A 15,131-nucleotide genomic window follows, 5' to 3' on the forward strand; every position below is an offset into this window, starting at 1 on the left:
ATGGAGCCCAGATGAGCTACATTAGCAACTTTGAAAGAGCAGCCTCAGAGACATTCAGCTCCAGGATGGTCTGTGTCAGATAAGTAGTGGTTCAGAACGCACTGGACGATGTAGGTGCACGAATAGGGTCCCAACCCAATCGTAGTCAAAATAAGTATTTGGCACACAAAGCTGAAGTTTAAGGAAGAAATCTTGATTTTTTTCAAGTGGTTGTAGATGACAGAGGCTTAGTGCGACGCTTCGGTCATTACATGACCTTCATCAGGCTCTGTGCCGTTCTGGTTGCTGGTACATCCAGTAGTTGGCGCTTCGTTCGGAATGGCGGCTGACCATATAGGACATATCCACGAGGCAGCACATCATGTCTGGTCAATTCCCCTACTACTCTGTACACTAACATCTTCAAAAGAGAAGAGGAAGGTGCAGATGTGACGTTCAGGTTAGGTATTTGCAGTATTGAAGTTGTATTGTGCTCCCCTTGGAGCACTGTGCAAAGGCAAAACTCCTTTATTGGCATGATGTGTAGATGGTTGGTACTCTATTTGGGTGCGCAGGCTTACTTTGTTGTGTGCTCACTTGGCTAGGTCAGCATTAATGAGTGAAATGTATACAGTACCTTAGGAAAATACAGTGTGAGAAAAAGATGTTAACAGGAGCGCTCCCTAGGGTAATACCGTGAAAAAAAATGTAAACTAGTCTTCTCACCTTTTAAACCTCTTGGTTGATAAGAACATCGACTGGATGCAGTTGTCTCTCTTTTTGTAGCTTCTTGTTCTTCTGACACGGAGTACAGTATGTCTCAGGCTGGGGGATCTCTTTGCTGGACTTTGTTGTATGGTGGTGTACGTTCGTCCTGATTATGACCTCTGTTTTTGTAGCAGGAAGATGTCTTTCTTGTTTGGATGTTACTCCATGGGTTACACAGCCTACTCATTCTTCAATGAATCAGTGACCATGTCCACAATTGATTACACAGGTATAATATAGATTTTATGAAAGTTCTTTGGAATTAAAACAAATTACTTTTATGTATTTGTCTATCCATTTTTATTAGAAATACAATAAATACATTGAGGTATGTTTTTATTGACATGTGTTGCTATCAGCCAGACAGGAAAAAAATATGGATGGCCTTGGGAATCTGTAGGGGCAGCTGTTCTATAGGAAAGGGAGTGCAGAGACCCTACCAAACAGGACGAGGGGAGGAAGTCCATTGCCGGGCATCTGAAGAGACTTGCCATTAAACACCCAAAACCATTGTACTTCACCGCAGCCCTGCGAATCATGGACAAGGCTTCATTTTCAAAGACTTCTGGACAGTTGTCTTTTAATTGGATGGATCTTAAAAACCCCTTCTGGACAGTGGGGGATGGGAAGGAGGAGGTGTGGACGGATGACGTTCCGGCATTCTTAGATGGACATTAGTGGTTCATATCTGCTGCCTCTTTAGCGTAGAGACCTTGATCTGGCACATCCCTTTCCATGGCTGATGTTCTCGACACCAGGGCTTCCTCCTGCTGATGTTGTACGGTACATTCCCTTCAGTTCTGAAACAAGAATAAATAAAATGTCCTAGTGAAGAGTTGCTCTCTTGAAGATATTCCCCGTGACCCACACCAAGACCCTTTGTCTGCCAGGTAGGTAGATAGTGCGTTCTATGTTCAACTAAGATACAAAATTCACAAGTAAATCTGCTCAACTTTAAGATGCGGTTAACAGAAATGTTTAAAAACGGGGACAGATAGGGCGCCAAGCGATGGTAGAATTTTATTTAAATACCCGTTTCTGGCACGACTGGTCCCTTTATCTGGTCTTAACCTGACAAAGGGACCAGTCAAGTTTAGTCCCGGACCAGTCCGGTCCAGAAACACAGTCAAAATAAAATGGGCTTTACTTTACTGTCCCCGTGTGAAGTATTTGTGTTACCCGCCGCTTACCAATTTTTAAAGGGGAACTCCAAGAAAAATTTGTCATGCAATCAAAGGCGCAGTGCCCACCCAAACTACATCGCAGGATTTTATAAAAAAATTGGTTGTTATCTATTGGATTACTCCAATATGTAAAGGCCAATATCACTAACAGCTCCTGGCTCAGCCAGCAGAGGTGGGGTCCGGAGCCGAATGGGACCCAGAGCTGCTGAAGGAGCGGGAAGCACATAAAGGGGATTTGTCCGGGGTCTGAATACATTTTAGGGTTTGGTATTAAAGGGGTTTTCCAGGCTTTATAAAAATTGTAATTCAAACTGAAAATTGCACCATTTAGCAAATACCCACCTTCTAATTCTCTGCGCCTCCAGTGCCGGCGGTTCACAATCCCCTGCCGGCCTGTTTACATAGGCTGGACCAGCGATGTCCCGTATCGGCACATGATCGCACTAGTCAATCACTGGCCACAGTGGTCACGTGCCATACTTACTTAGATCACTTCTGCAGGCGATACCCTCCCTCTATACTGTCCTTACTGCAAGGTTTTTATAGTGAGGACAGAATACAGGGAATATCTGGTACACAAAGCGTATTCTCACTAACCCTGCCCCATGACAAGCCATGCCCAATGAACCACGTTCTGTCAAAGGTACGCCCTGTCAAGTCCTGTCTCAATCCATCTGAAACCAAAGTGTCCCTAGAAAGAAATGCCAAATATTGTCAACTATGCTATATTAGGGTATAGTATGAAGAATCAGTGCAGTAGGGTCTATATACTACTATATACACAAAGCTGCCATGTGCCGAACATTGCAACACACCCTTTTCATAAAAGAGCGTTAATTCCAGTCCTGCAGTCACCCTGATGACCTTATACTGTGCCAGTACTTGAGGTAGGTGTGCCCCTTTATATATTACTTGCAGCCAGAATTGGCACCGGGATTATCAGCTCATTGACGAATTCTTAAATGGAAAAAGCGCCATATCCCTATTAGGTCCCGCGGACATCATAGAGGTGGTCCTTGACTTCCAGTCCTGCAGTCACCATGAAGACTTTGTGCTGTCAGTGCAGGCAGAATAAAGCTGACATGGTGACAATGTAATGTTTTCTATGTACTACTACTCCCTGTACTGACTGATAGTAGAGAGAATGGACTAAGCTGAAGGATTCCCGACTCTTATCAATTCTTTAAATAGGGAATATGCCCTGAATACTAACCCCAAATTTATATTCCATTCATAGTAGGGCAGATTTACTATTCAAATTGAGCCAGAATTATGGCGTACATGTTGTGCGCCATATTTATTAATTGTTTTAGACACATTTTGTGGCGTGCTTGACAAGGGGCGTGGCCTAGAATAAAGGGCGTGTCTTAAAATAAGCCAACCAAGAGGTGGTATAAGGAAGAGAAAAGTGTCTAACATGTCTAGTAAAATCTATCATACATCGTGCACCACTGTGATCAATTTGGCGCAGTTTCTGACTTCCTTGTATCAGTTTACACTGTGTAAAACTCAGATAGTTTTAGGCCCCATGCACACTAACTTATTTTTGCGGCCGCAATTCACCCGCAAATCTGAAGGTGAATTGCGGCCCCATTCATTTCAATGGGCCCATGCACACGACCTTGGTTTCCACGGTCCGTGCATTGCCCAGGAACCTGGACCGCAAATACAACGGACATGTCTTATTACGGTCGTGTTTTCCGGTACAGGCTCATAGAAAATAATGCACGCGGTCATATGCACGGCCCGCGATTTGAGGGCGGCCGTGGGTGACACTCCGCGGACGTACGAGCCGTAAGTCACAGTCAATGCACCTCACTACGGTCGTGTGCATGAGGCCTTAGTAAATCTGCCCCATGGTAATACCAGTGACAGCCCGCTCTTTCCCGGTGGGGTACAGTCCTCCGCACATCTTCATCCACGTCTCATCTTGTCTGTGCCGGATACTTTTCTCCTTATACCTGAGAAGTAACAAAAATAACATCAGAAACTAAAAAACACAATTCCAAGTATTTCTCCCCATTTCTAATAATAACATTTCCTGCAGGTGAATAATGGAAAATATAAAGCTATAAATATATTCAGGCCTATGTGTCTGTCCAGGGGGTCAGTGAGGGCCCTGCCTGTTATATGTGGGGAGGTCTCGCTGCACAATAACGGGGGGGAAAATGTCTGTACATCAATATATATTTGTCTCTAGGAGCCCCTACAAAGTCTCAGTGAGGGCCCTGTCTGTTATACGTGGGGAGCTTGTATACAGCGTTAGTAACAGGCATGTCACTCCAGTATAGATATTTTGGGTGCCGGTTCTTCGCCCTCACTGTCCATAGTTTAATTAAACACCTTAAGAAAATGGATCATCACCAAGAAGTTTTATTTAAAGGGGTACTCCCATCTTACTATTTCTCTGGGACTCACACCGATGTGGAAAACGGAGGTCTCTCCCTGACCCTGTCCTGCTTTGTTCCCAGATCCCTGTCCCGTCTAATGGCTGCTGATTCCAGGTGGAGAATGACTTGGGAAAGGCCTCGCACGTCCCTCTCTCTATTCTGTTCTATGGAAGTTTCGGAAACAGCTGAGCGCTGTTGAACTATTTGCGTAACTCCCATAGTACAGAACGGAGAGATCTGCGTGCATGCGCATAGGTGGATATCACATAAACGTCTGAGATGGAGAAAACCCTCTAAAGAGATTATTTCATTAAAGGGGTTGTACATAATTAGAAAAATAGAGCTGCTGTCTTCCAAAAACAGAGCCACACCTGTCCACAGGTGATGTGCGGTGTGTGGACAGCTTAGCCCTATACATTTCAATACAGAAAAGCTGCAATACCACACACAGCCTCTGGACAGAGGTGGCGCAGAGCTTCCATTTGGGTCATAGAGAGGGTCTCCAGCGTGATACCCCCCTCTATGATATCTAAATACCCTTATAGGGCATTTCAGGTGTAACCAGAAGTTAAGGTGATACAAAAAAATATTCCATACATGAGATTTCCTTAATGGAGATTTTGTAACAATAATTACTGAAAATATGTCATTGACTTTTTCCTCCATTGTAGGAATAGAACCCGAGAAGCCACGTTTTGGACTACGGAACAGTCGATCCTCCGGATGAAATGCTGTGTGGTTGGAGCGCAGTCCCAGGAGCGCTGGTGTTGTTGTGCTGATCCATGTTCTTCTTATCTGGAGCTTGTATACAGAACACGCGATTCTTCTGGTCCGACCTACTAACATATATAAGCACAGCCTAAACACACACGTAATGATATATAATAACATAACAGGAACATAACATTACTATGTATCAGCCCTGATACGTCAGTCTCATCATATTTCTGGGGTCCCCGCACACTGGATATACGTTACCTCCTGTGATGATGTCACTTCCTGTATTTCCTGTATGACATGGCTGCTCTTCCTCTTCCTGTTTCCTTTCTGATGTATTTCCTCTTCCTGTGTGATAAGACGTGTGCTGTTGCCTCCTGTGATGATGTCACTTCCCTGTATTTCCTGTATGACATGGCTGCTCTTCCTCTTCCTGTTTCCCTTTCTGATGTATTTCCTCTTCCTGTGTGATAAGACGTGTGCTGTTACCTCCTGTGATGATGTCACTTCCTGTATTTCCTGTATGACATGGCTGCTCTTCCTCTTCCCGTTTCCCTCTCTGATGTATTTCCTCTTCCTGTGTGATAAGACGTGTGCTGTTACCTCCTGCTGTGTATAACACGAGATGTAACATGTCTTATAAAACATGTCAATAATAATCGCAGAAAGCGAACAACATTTTGTTCATTTCCATTCACATCAATGGTTATTTGTTTGCAGCCGTTTTTCTGAGCCGTACTTGTCTGTTTTTAGAATCAACTACAGGGAGATTTGAGATGTGGTTTGAGAATTTCTTTCCTATGTAAATGCCACCCATAAGGACAGCTAAGAAGCCTCAGTTATCAGCGAGCGACCCCATCATTAGAGTAAGCAGAGTGCCCCCATACAGTGCCAGCAGAGTATTGTCCCTTAACCCCTTCCCTCTTTAGCCACTTTTGACCTTCCTGACAGGGCCTCATTTTTCAAATCTGACATGTTTCACTTTATGTGGTAATAACGTCGGAATGGTTTTAGCTATCCAAGCGATTCTGAGATTGTTTTCTCGTGACACATTGGACTTTAAGTTACTGGCAAAATTTGCTCGATATGTTCAGTATTTAATTGTGAAAAACACCAAAATTTAGCGAAAAATTGCAAAAATTAGCATTTTTCCCAATTTAAATGTATCTGCTTGTAAGACAGGCAGTTATACCACACAAAATTGTTGCTAATTAACATCCCCCATATGTCTACTTTAGATTGGAAACATTTTTTGAACATCCTTTTCTTTTTCTAGGACGTTACAAGGCTTAGAACTTTAGCAGCAATTTCTCACATTTTCAAGAAAATTTCAAAAGGCCATTTTTACAGGGGCCAGTTCACTTGTGAAGTGGTTTTGAGGGCCTTATATATTAGAAACCCCCAAAAAGTAACCCCATTTTAAAAACTTCACCCCTCAAAGTATTCAAAACAGCATTTAGAAAATGTCTTAACCCTTTACACATGTCACAGGAATTAAAGCAAAGTAGAGGTGAAATTTACAAATTTCATATTTTTTTGCAGAAATAAATTTTTAGTACAATTTTTTTTATAACACAGAAGGTTTTACCAGAGAAATGCAACTCAATATTTGTTGCCCAGTTTCTGCAGTTTTAGGAAATATCCCACATGTGGCCCTAGTTTGCTACTGGACTGAAACACCGGCCTCAGAAGCAAAGGAATACCTAGTGGATTTTGGGGCCTTATTTTTGTTAGAATAAATTTTAGGCACCATGTCAGGTTTGAAGGGCTCTTGCAGTGCCAAAACAGTCAAAATCCCCCAAAAGTGACCCCATCTGGGAAACTACAAACCCCAAGGAAATTATCTAGGGGTGTAGTGAGCATTTTGACCGCACAGTTTTTTTACAGAAATTATTGGAAGTAGACCGTGAAAATTAAAATCAACATTTCTTCAAAGAAAATGTAGGTTTAGCGATTTTTTTTCTCATTTCCACAAGAACTAAAGGAGAAAAATTTGTAAAGCAATTTCTCCCGAGTAAAACAATACCCCACATGTGGTAATAAACGGTTGTTTGGAGACACGGCAGGGCTGAGAAGGGAAAGAGCGCTATTTGGCTTTTGGAGCTCAAGTTTAGCAGGAATGGTTTGCGGAGGCCATGTCACATTTACAAAGCCCCTGAGGGGACAAAACAGTGGAAACCCCCCACAAGTGACCCCATTTTGGAAACTACACCCATTGAGGAAATTACCTAGGGGTATAGTGAGCGTTTTGACCCAACAGGTTTTTTGCATAAATAATTGGAAATAGGCCCTGAAAATGACAATCTAAATTTTTTCAAAGAAAATGTAGGTTTAGCTAATTTTTTCTCATTTCCACAAGGACTGAAGGAGAAAAAGCACCGTAAAATTTGTAAACCAATCTCTCCCGAGTAAAACAATACCCCACATGTGGTAATAAACGGTTGTTTGGACACACGGCAGGGCTGAGAAGGGAAAGAGCGCTATTTGGCTTTTGGAGCTCAAGTTTAGCAGGAATGGTTTGCGGAGGCCATGTCACATTTACAAAGCCCCTGAGGGGATAAAACAGTGGAAACCCCCCACAAGTGACCCCATTTTGGAGACTACACCCATTGAGGAAATTATCTAGGGGTATAGTAAGCGATTTGACCCCACAGGTTTTTTGCAGAAATTATTGGAAGTAGGCCCTGAAAATAAAAATCTACATTTTTTCAAAGAAAATGTAGGTTTAGCTTATTTTTACTCATTTCCACAAGGACTGAAGGAGAAAAAGCACCACAAAATTTGTAAAGCAATTTCTCCCGAGTAAAACAATACCCCACATGTGGTAATAAACAGCTGTTTGGAGACACGGCGTGGCTTAGAAGGGAAAGAGCGCTATTTGGCTTTTGGAGATCACATTTAGCAGGAATGGTTTGCGGCGGCCATGTCACATTTGCAAAGCCCCTGAGGGGAAAAAACAATGAAAACGCCCAAAAAGTGACTCCATTTAGGAAACTACACCTCTTGAGGAATTCATCTAGGGGCGTAGTGAGGATTTTGACCCCACAGATGTTTCATAGAATTGATTAGAATTGGGCAGTGAAAATAAAAACAATCCTTTTTCTTCAATAAGACGTAGCTTTAGCGCACATTTTTTCATTTTTGCAACAAATAAAGGAAAAAAAAGAACCCAACATTTGTAAAGCAATTTCTACCGAGTACGGCAATACCCCATATGTGGTCATAAACTGCTGTTTGTGCAAACGGCAGGGCTCAGAAGGGAAGGACCGCCATTTGGAGTGCAGATGTTGCTGGATTGGTTTTTGGGCGCCTGTGGGCCCAAAACAGTGGAAACCCCCCAGAAGTGACCCAATTTTGGAAACTACACCCCTCAATGCATTTACCTAGGGGTGTAGTGAGCATTTTAACCCTGCAGGTGTTTTGTAGAAATTAGTATGAACTCTATGTTGCAGAGTGAAAATGGGATGTTTTCCACAGATATGTGGACAATATGTGGTGCCCGGCTTGTGCCACCATAACAAGACAGCCCGCTAATTATTATGCTGGGTTTCCTGGTTTTAGAAACATCCTACATGTGGCCCTAATCTCTTGCCTGGACAGTCGACCAGGCTCAGGAGTGAAAGCGTACCATTTAAAATTGAGGCCTAATATGGCGATTTACAAAGTATTGGTTCACAACTGCAGAGGCTCAGATGTGAAATAATAAAAATAAACCCCTGAGAAGTGACCCCCACTATGGAAACTGCACCCCTCAAGGCATTTATTAAGGGGTGTAGTGAGCATTTTCACCCCACGTGTCTTTTCCATAAATGAATGCGCTGTGGATGGTGCAAATTAAAAATTTATATTTTTCCCTAGATATGCCATTCAGTGGCAAATATGTCGTGCCAAGCTTATGCCACTGGAGACACACACCCCAAAAATTGCTAAAAGGGTTCTCCCGGGTATGACGGTGCCATATATGTGGAAGGAAACTGCTGTTTGGGCACACTGTAGGGTTCAGATGGGAGGAAATGCCATTTGGCTTTTGGAGCGCAGAATTTGCTTGGTAATATTTTTGTTTGGAGTCTCACTGGTGTTTCCGTTTATAATGTAGGGCATATGTGAGTTGAACAGAGTACATCAGGGACATAGTCAGGTGGTATAATAATGGGGTAAAAAAAAACAATAAAATGATCCATAGATGTGTGTTACGCTGTGAAGCAATCCTTTCTACACAGGCCGGTGTCGCACTGATATATGGCGTCCTTTATTATCCCCCTTTTGGTCCACACTCCGCGCCTTTGTAGTTTGGGGAATTTTGCTGTGAAGTGTTGTCCTGGTATAATACGGGCACCCTCGCTTCCAGCAGATATGTTTGGGCCCTCCCTTTCCTGGTTCCCTAATTTTAGGTCCTTGATAAATCGCCTCTTCAAACAGAAGAAATGTTCCCCTCGGGCACAACTGCATATTTTTTTATTTCCTGACTTATTGGAGCCATAACTCATTTTATTTTTCATAGACGTAGCGGTATGAGGGCTGTTTTGTTGCGGGACGAGCTGTAGCGATTATTGGTACCATTTTGGGGTACATGTGACTTTTTGATCACCTTTTATCCTATTTTTTGGGAGGCCAGGTAAACAAAAAAACGCAATTCTGGCATAGCTTTTTTTTATACAGTGTTCACCATGCGTTATAAATTACATGTTACCTTTATTCTGCGGGTCCGTACGATTCCGGCGATACCTCATTTATAGAACTTTTTTATGTTTTACAACTTTTTGCACAATAAAATTACTTTTGTAAAAATATTGTATTTTTTCTGTCGCCAAGTTGTGAGAACCATAACTTTTTACTTTTTTTGTCGACGGAGCTGTATGAGGGCTTGTTTTTTGCGAGACGAGCTATAGTTTTTATAGGTACCATTTTTTGATACGTGCGACTTTTTGATCACTTTTTATTCCAATATTTGTAGGGCAAAGTGACTAAAAAACAGAAACTCTGGTAACGTTTTTTACGGTTTTTTTTACGCTGTTCACCGCGTGCAATAAATAATATAATATTTTGATACCTCAGGTCGTTACGGTCGCGGTGATACCAAATACATATGGTTTATTATTTTTTTTCAATAATAAAGGACTTGATAAGAGTAAAAGGGCGATTGTGTTTTATTTGATTACTTGAAACTTTTATTGTTTTCAAACTTTTATTTTTTGCACTTTTTTTTACACTTTTTTACACTTTTTTACACTTTTTTTACACTTTTTCTCAAGTCCCACTAGGGGACTTGAAGGTCCAACGGTCAGATTTTTTTTTTTCTAATACATTGCACTACCTATGTAGTGCAATGTATTAGATCTGTCAGTCATTCACTGACAGCAAGCCGATTAGGCTTCGCCTCCCGGCGGGGCCTAAATCGGCTTCCGTAATGGCAGAGCAGGAGACCATTGTGTCTCCTGTTGCCATAACAGCAGTCGCCAGTCCTGATTGCCTGTCAGGGCTGGCGATCTGCTAGTAACCGCTACGATGCAGCAATTGCTTTCGATTGCTGCATCGAAGGGGTTAATGGCAGGAATCGGAGCTAGCTCCGGTTCCTGCCGTTACAGGTGGATGTCAGCTGTACAGTACAGCTGACTTCCACCGCTGATGACGCCGGATCAGCTCCTGACCCGGCGCCATCTTGCCGGCAGCTACGGAAGCCGATCAGGCTCCGCCGCCGGGCGGATCTTGACCGGCTTCGGTGCTAGGCAAACCGGGAGGCCAGTATTAGGCCTCCGGTTGCCATTGCAGCCACCGGAACCCCGGCAATTTCATTACTGGGGTTCCGATGAGCTGCAAACACCTTAAGTGCAGCGATCGCGTTTGAGCGCTGCACTTAAGGGGTTAATGGCGGGGATCGAAGCTAATTTCGGTCCCCGCCGTTACAGCCGGATGTCAGCTGTAAGATACAGCTGAGATCCGGTGATGATGGCACCGGCTCAGCTTCTGAGCCGTCCCAAACATTCGGCGTACATGTACGGCAAGATGCGGGAAGTCAATGCTTTCCATGACGTACATTTACGGCAAATGTCGGGAAGGGGTTAAACAGGGCCAGTATACTGCCCCCTCATAAACAACACTACCAGCAGAGACCCCTCAATAACCCATATTGCCAGCAAAGTGCCTCCAATAATTAGTGCCAGCAGACGGCCCCCAATAACCACTACAAGCAGAGTTCCCCCTCACAAATAGTCCCAGCAGAGTGCCCCCAATAACCTCTACAAGCAGAGTTCCCCCTCACAAATAGTCCCAGCAGACTGCCCCCAATAACCTCTACAAGCAGAGTTCCCACTCACAAATAGTCCCAGCAGACGGCCCCCAATAACCACTACAAGCAGAGTTCCCCCTCACAAATAGTCCCAGCAGAGTGCCCCCAATAACCTCTACAAGCAGAGTTCCCCCTCACAAATAGTCCCAGCAGAGTGCCCCCAATAACCTCTACAAGCAGAGTTCCCCCTCACAAATAGTCCCAGCAGACGGCCCCCAATAACCTCTACAAGCAGAGTTCCCCCTCACAAATAGTCCCAGCAGACTGCCCCCAATAACCACTACAAGCAGAGTTCCCCCTCACAAATAGTCCCAGCAGACTGCCCCCAATAACCACTACAAGCAGAGTTCCCCCTCACAAATAGTCCCAGCAGACTGCCCCCAATAACCTCTACAAGCAGAGTTCCCCCTCAGAAATAGTCCCAGCAGACTGCCCCCAATAACCACTACAAGCAGAGTTCCCCCTCACAAATAGTCCCAGCAGACTGCCCCCAATAACCTCTACAAGCAGAGTTCCCCCTCACAAATAGTCCCAGCAGACTGCCCCCAATAACCTCTACAAGCAGAGTTCCCCCTCACAAATAGTCCCAGCAGACTGCCCCCAATAACCTCTACAAGCAGAGTTCCCCCTCACAAATAGTCCCAGCAGAGTGCCCCCAATAACCTCTACAAGCAGAGTTCCCCCTCACAAATAGTCCCAGCAGAGTGCCTTCCTTTATGCAGCTACATCATGTAAGATCTTCCCTAGTTTGGAAGTCTCCAGGACAATCTGGGAGAGAAGACAAGTGTGATGTAACCTGGTTGCAGTGTGTAAATGTAGCCTGAAACATCACGTGTAGCCCCTAAGTCTATGTTCACATGTTACATATTTATTGCAGATTTCCATGGTCAAATTGACACATGAAGTATGAATGTGAATAGGGTTATAGAAAACGGCATAAACTTGCAGCAGTAACAATCTGCAGTAGATGTAATGCAAAGGATGCACAGCCAAATATGCTGCAAAATCCACATGTAATATATGGAGAAATATTAGGCCTAGTTCACACAGAGTTTTTTGGAGCGTTTTTGACGTGGAAACCGCAACGAAAACCGCATCAAAAAACGTCCGAAAACAAATCTTATTGATTTCAATGGGATGCAGAGGCGTTTTTCCCACGAGAAAAAAACACTCACAGGAAAAAGCAGCGTCAAGCCCTTTCTTCAAGCGTTTCCGTCTCTGACCTCCCATTGACATCAATGGGAGGCAAAGAAAACGGTTTTCGCAGCATTTTTGCATGCGGTGCTCAATGGCCGTGGTCGAAAAAGGCGTCAAAAAAGCGGCAGAAGGAATTTTGAGGCAGATTTTTCCACCTGCAAAAAACATGGTGTGTAAACAGGGACTTCGTGTCCACATGTGACCTACTCTATCCAATCCCAGCTGTAATTCCAGCCAAGGCTGCCTAAGATGATGTTCACACCCCCCACTTCTCCTGCGGTTTGGCCGCTGCAGCCCGATGAGGAGGGATTATAACTAGAAATTGTGGATATAAAGAACATGCAGAGGTTTCTGTGTGACAGTCTAAGGGCATGACCAGACGTGGCGGAGTTCTGCACACACTGTCCGCATCAATGGCGCACATAAACTGCGTTGCAGATTCTGTCGCGGCTTTGCCTAAAATGGGCATTAAATTGATGCGGACTGGCCGTTGCGTATTGAGGGGGAAAGGGCTTCCCTTCTCTCTATCAGTGCAGGATACAGAGAAGGGACAGCACTTTCCCTAGTAAAAGAAAAAGAAATTCATACTTACCGGCCGTTGTCTTGGTGACGCGTTCCTCTTTCGACATCCAGCCCGACCTCCCTGGATGACGCGGCAGTCCATGTGACCGCTGCAGCCTGTGCTTGGCCTGTGATTGGCTGCAGCCGTCACGTAGACTGAAACGTCATCCTGGGAAGCCGGACTGGAGGAAGAAGCAGGGAGTTATGGGTAAGTATGAACTTCTATTTTTCTTACAGGTTGATGTATATTGTGATCGGATGTCACTGTCCAGGGTGCTGAAACAGTTACTGCCGATCGCTTAACTCTTTCAGCACCCTGGACAGTGACTATTTACAGACGTCTCCTAGCAACGCTCCCGTAATTACGGGTGCACACACGTAGTCACCCGTAATTACGGGAGCCCCATTGACTTCCTCAGTCTGGCTGTAGACCTAGAGATATATAGGTCCAGCCAGAATGAAGAACTATCATGTTAGTAAAACCAGTACGCTCCGCAGCACACATAACATCTGCGGACTTCATTGCGGAATTTTCACTCTCCATTGAAGTCAATGGAGAAATTCCGCAATGAGTCTGCAACAAGTCCGCTACACGTCCACAACAGCCAGTGTATGCTGCGGACACCAAATTCCGCACCGCAGCCTATGCTCCGCAGCGGAATTGTCCGCAACGTCTAAACGAACCCAACTAAAAAGCTGTGGAAAGCAATGGAGAAACGTGTACGCTGCGGATTTCTGCTGCGGACTATCCGCAGAGGAATTTCAGAGCAATTCCGCCACGTCTGGTCATGCCCTAAGGCTCTGTTCACATCTGCATTGGGGTCCCGTTCTGACGTTCCCGTCAGAAGTTTCCGTCAGAACAGGACCCTGAGCAGACACAAACTGACACCGACGGAAACCAGGGGTTTCCGTTTCCATCACCATTGATTTCAGTAGTCGACTACGCTATTGCTTCCGGCAAAACTACGGGTCCGGAGCACAAAAGAGACAAACGGAAACCACGGGCATCGGCTCCGTCACCATTGAAATCGATGGTGATGGAAACGGAATCCCCTGGTTTTCATCGGTGTCTGCTCAGGGTCCCGTTCTGACGGAAACCTCCGACGGAACGTCAGAACGGGACCCCAACGCAGATGTGAACAGAGCCTAATATGGATGAGAAAGGGGAGGTGGGACTACTCATTGTTTATTATGCCCGGATACTGAACTGGTATTACTAGTATTATACCCTGTTCTATGAACTTTACCCGCTGGAGTACCCCAAAGATGCTTGTACCACTGATCCAGGTGCCATGTGTTTTGTAGTAAAATTAAATTGGTATTTGATTATTTTTTTTACAGTTAATATTTATTAAAAATGAGGTTTTAAAGTTTTTTGCCTGGCAGTGATGGTTTGATATTTGTCCAATACCTATTTAGTTCCATTTTTCATGGATATTATGAGGTGGGACTACTCACCTAACCAGTATGTTCCTGACGGGAGCTGCATGCGTCCATCTCATCAAGTCTCCGATCTCCTGGCAGCGCCGCTTTCTACAGATCCTACAATGAAAATCTATGCAAAAAGTTTACACCAAAAAAACAGAAAATTCTACTGCGGAACCAGGATTGTTGTTGTGTGGCAGGGCTGCACCTCGCCCTTCTGCTGCCGGAGGTAAACAGTGAAATAGCGCCCCCACCTGCATCACCATAGAGTGGCCATGTGGGGTAGAGAAAAGATAGCAAAGAAAATATAGAAAACCTTTATGTTTACATGTAGTAGAAATCTATTTAATACAAGTGAATAATATTTATAAAAATCGTAATCACATGCTGCGTTAGGCCTCATTCCCACGGCAGGGTTTCCCGGCCGGGTGCCGGCCGTTCATAAATCGGCCGGCACCCGGCTGCATTAGGAATAATAGACCCCTAATGGGGCTATTCACACGACCGATTTTTTGACGTCCGGGGAAACCGGCCGTCAAAAAATAGGACATGCTCTATCTTCGGCCGGGTACCCGGCCGCCCGGCTCCCATAGAAGTCTATGGGGCCGGGTAATACCCGGCCAT

The 15,131-nt window shown here is 44.5% G+C and overlaps 1 long non-coding RNA gene across 2 annotated transcripts; it reads right to left on the minus strand.

Annotated features, from left to right (window-relative positions):
* Nucleotides 1-1,043: 1,043 nt before the first annotated feature.
* LOC142698010 (uncharacterized) lies at nucleotides 1,044-14,911 on the minus strand. 2 transcript variants are annotated; one of them, XR_012865641.1, is made up of 5 exons: nucleotides 14,541-14,911; nucleotides 5,300-5,615; nucleotides 4,958-5,160; nucleotides 3,798-3,892; nucleotides 1,044-1,547 (listed from the first exon to the last, which is right to left on the minus strand). It is a non-coding gene; the product is annotated as an uncharacterized LOC142698010 (long non-coding RNA). The 2 variants fall into 2 exon arrangements; XR_012865640.1 differs by lacking the exon at nucleotides 14,541-14,911 and having other exon boundaries at nucleotides 5,300-5,964.
* Between the last annotated feature and the right edge of the window lie 220 nt (nucleotides 14,912-15,131).

The sequence above is a fragment of the Rhinoderma darwinii genome, assembly GCF_050947455.1.
Source record: "Rhinoderma darwinii isolate aRhiDar2 chromosome 11 unlocalized genomic scaffold, aRhiDar2.hap1 SUPER_11_unloc_16, whole genome shotgun sequence".
NCBI classification, from domain to species: Eukaryota; Metazoa; Chordata; class Amphibia; order Anura; family Rhinodermatidae; genus Rhinoderma; species Rhinoderma darwinii.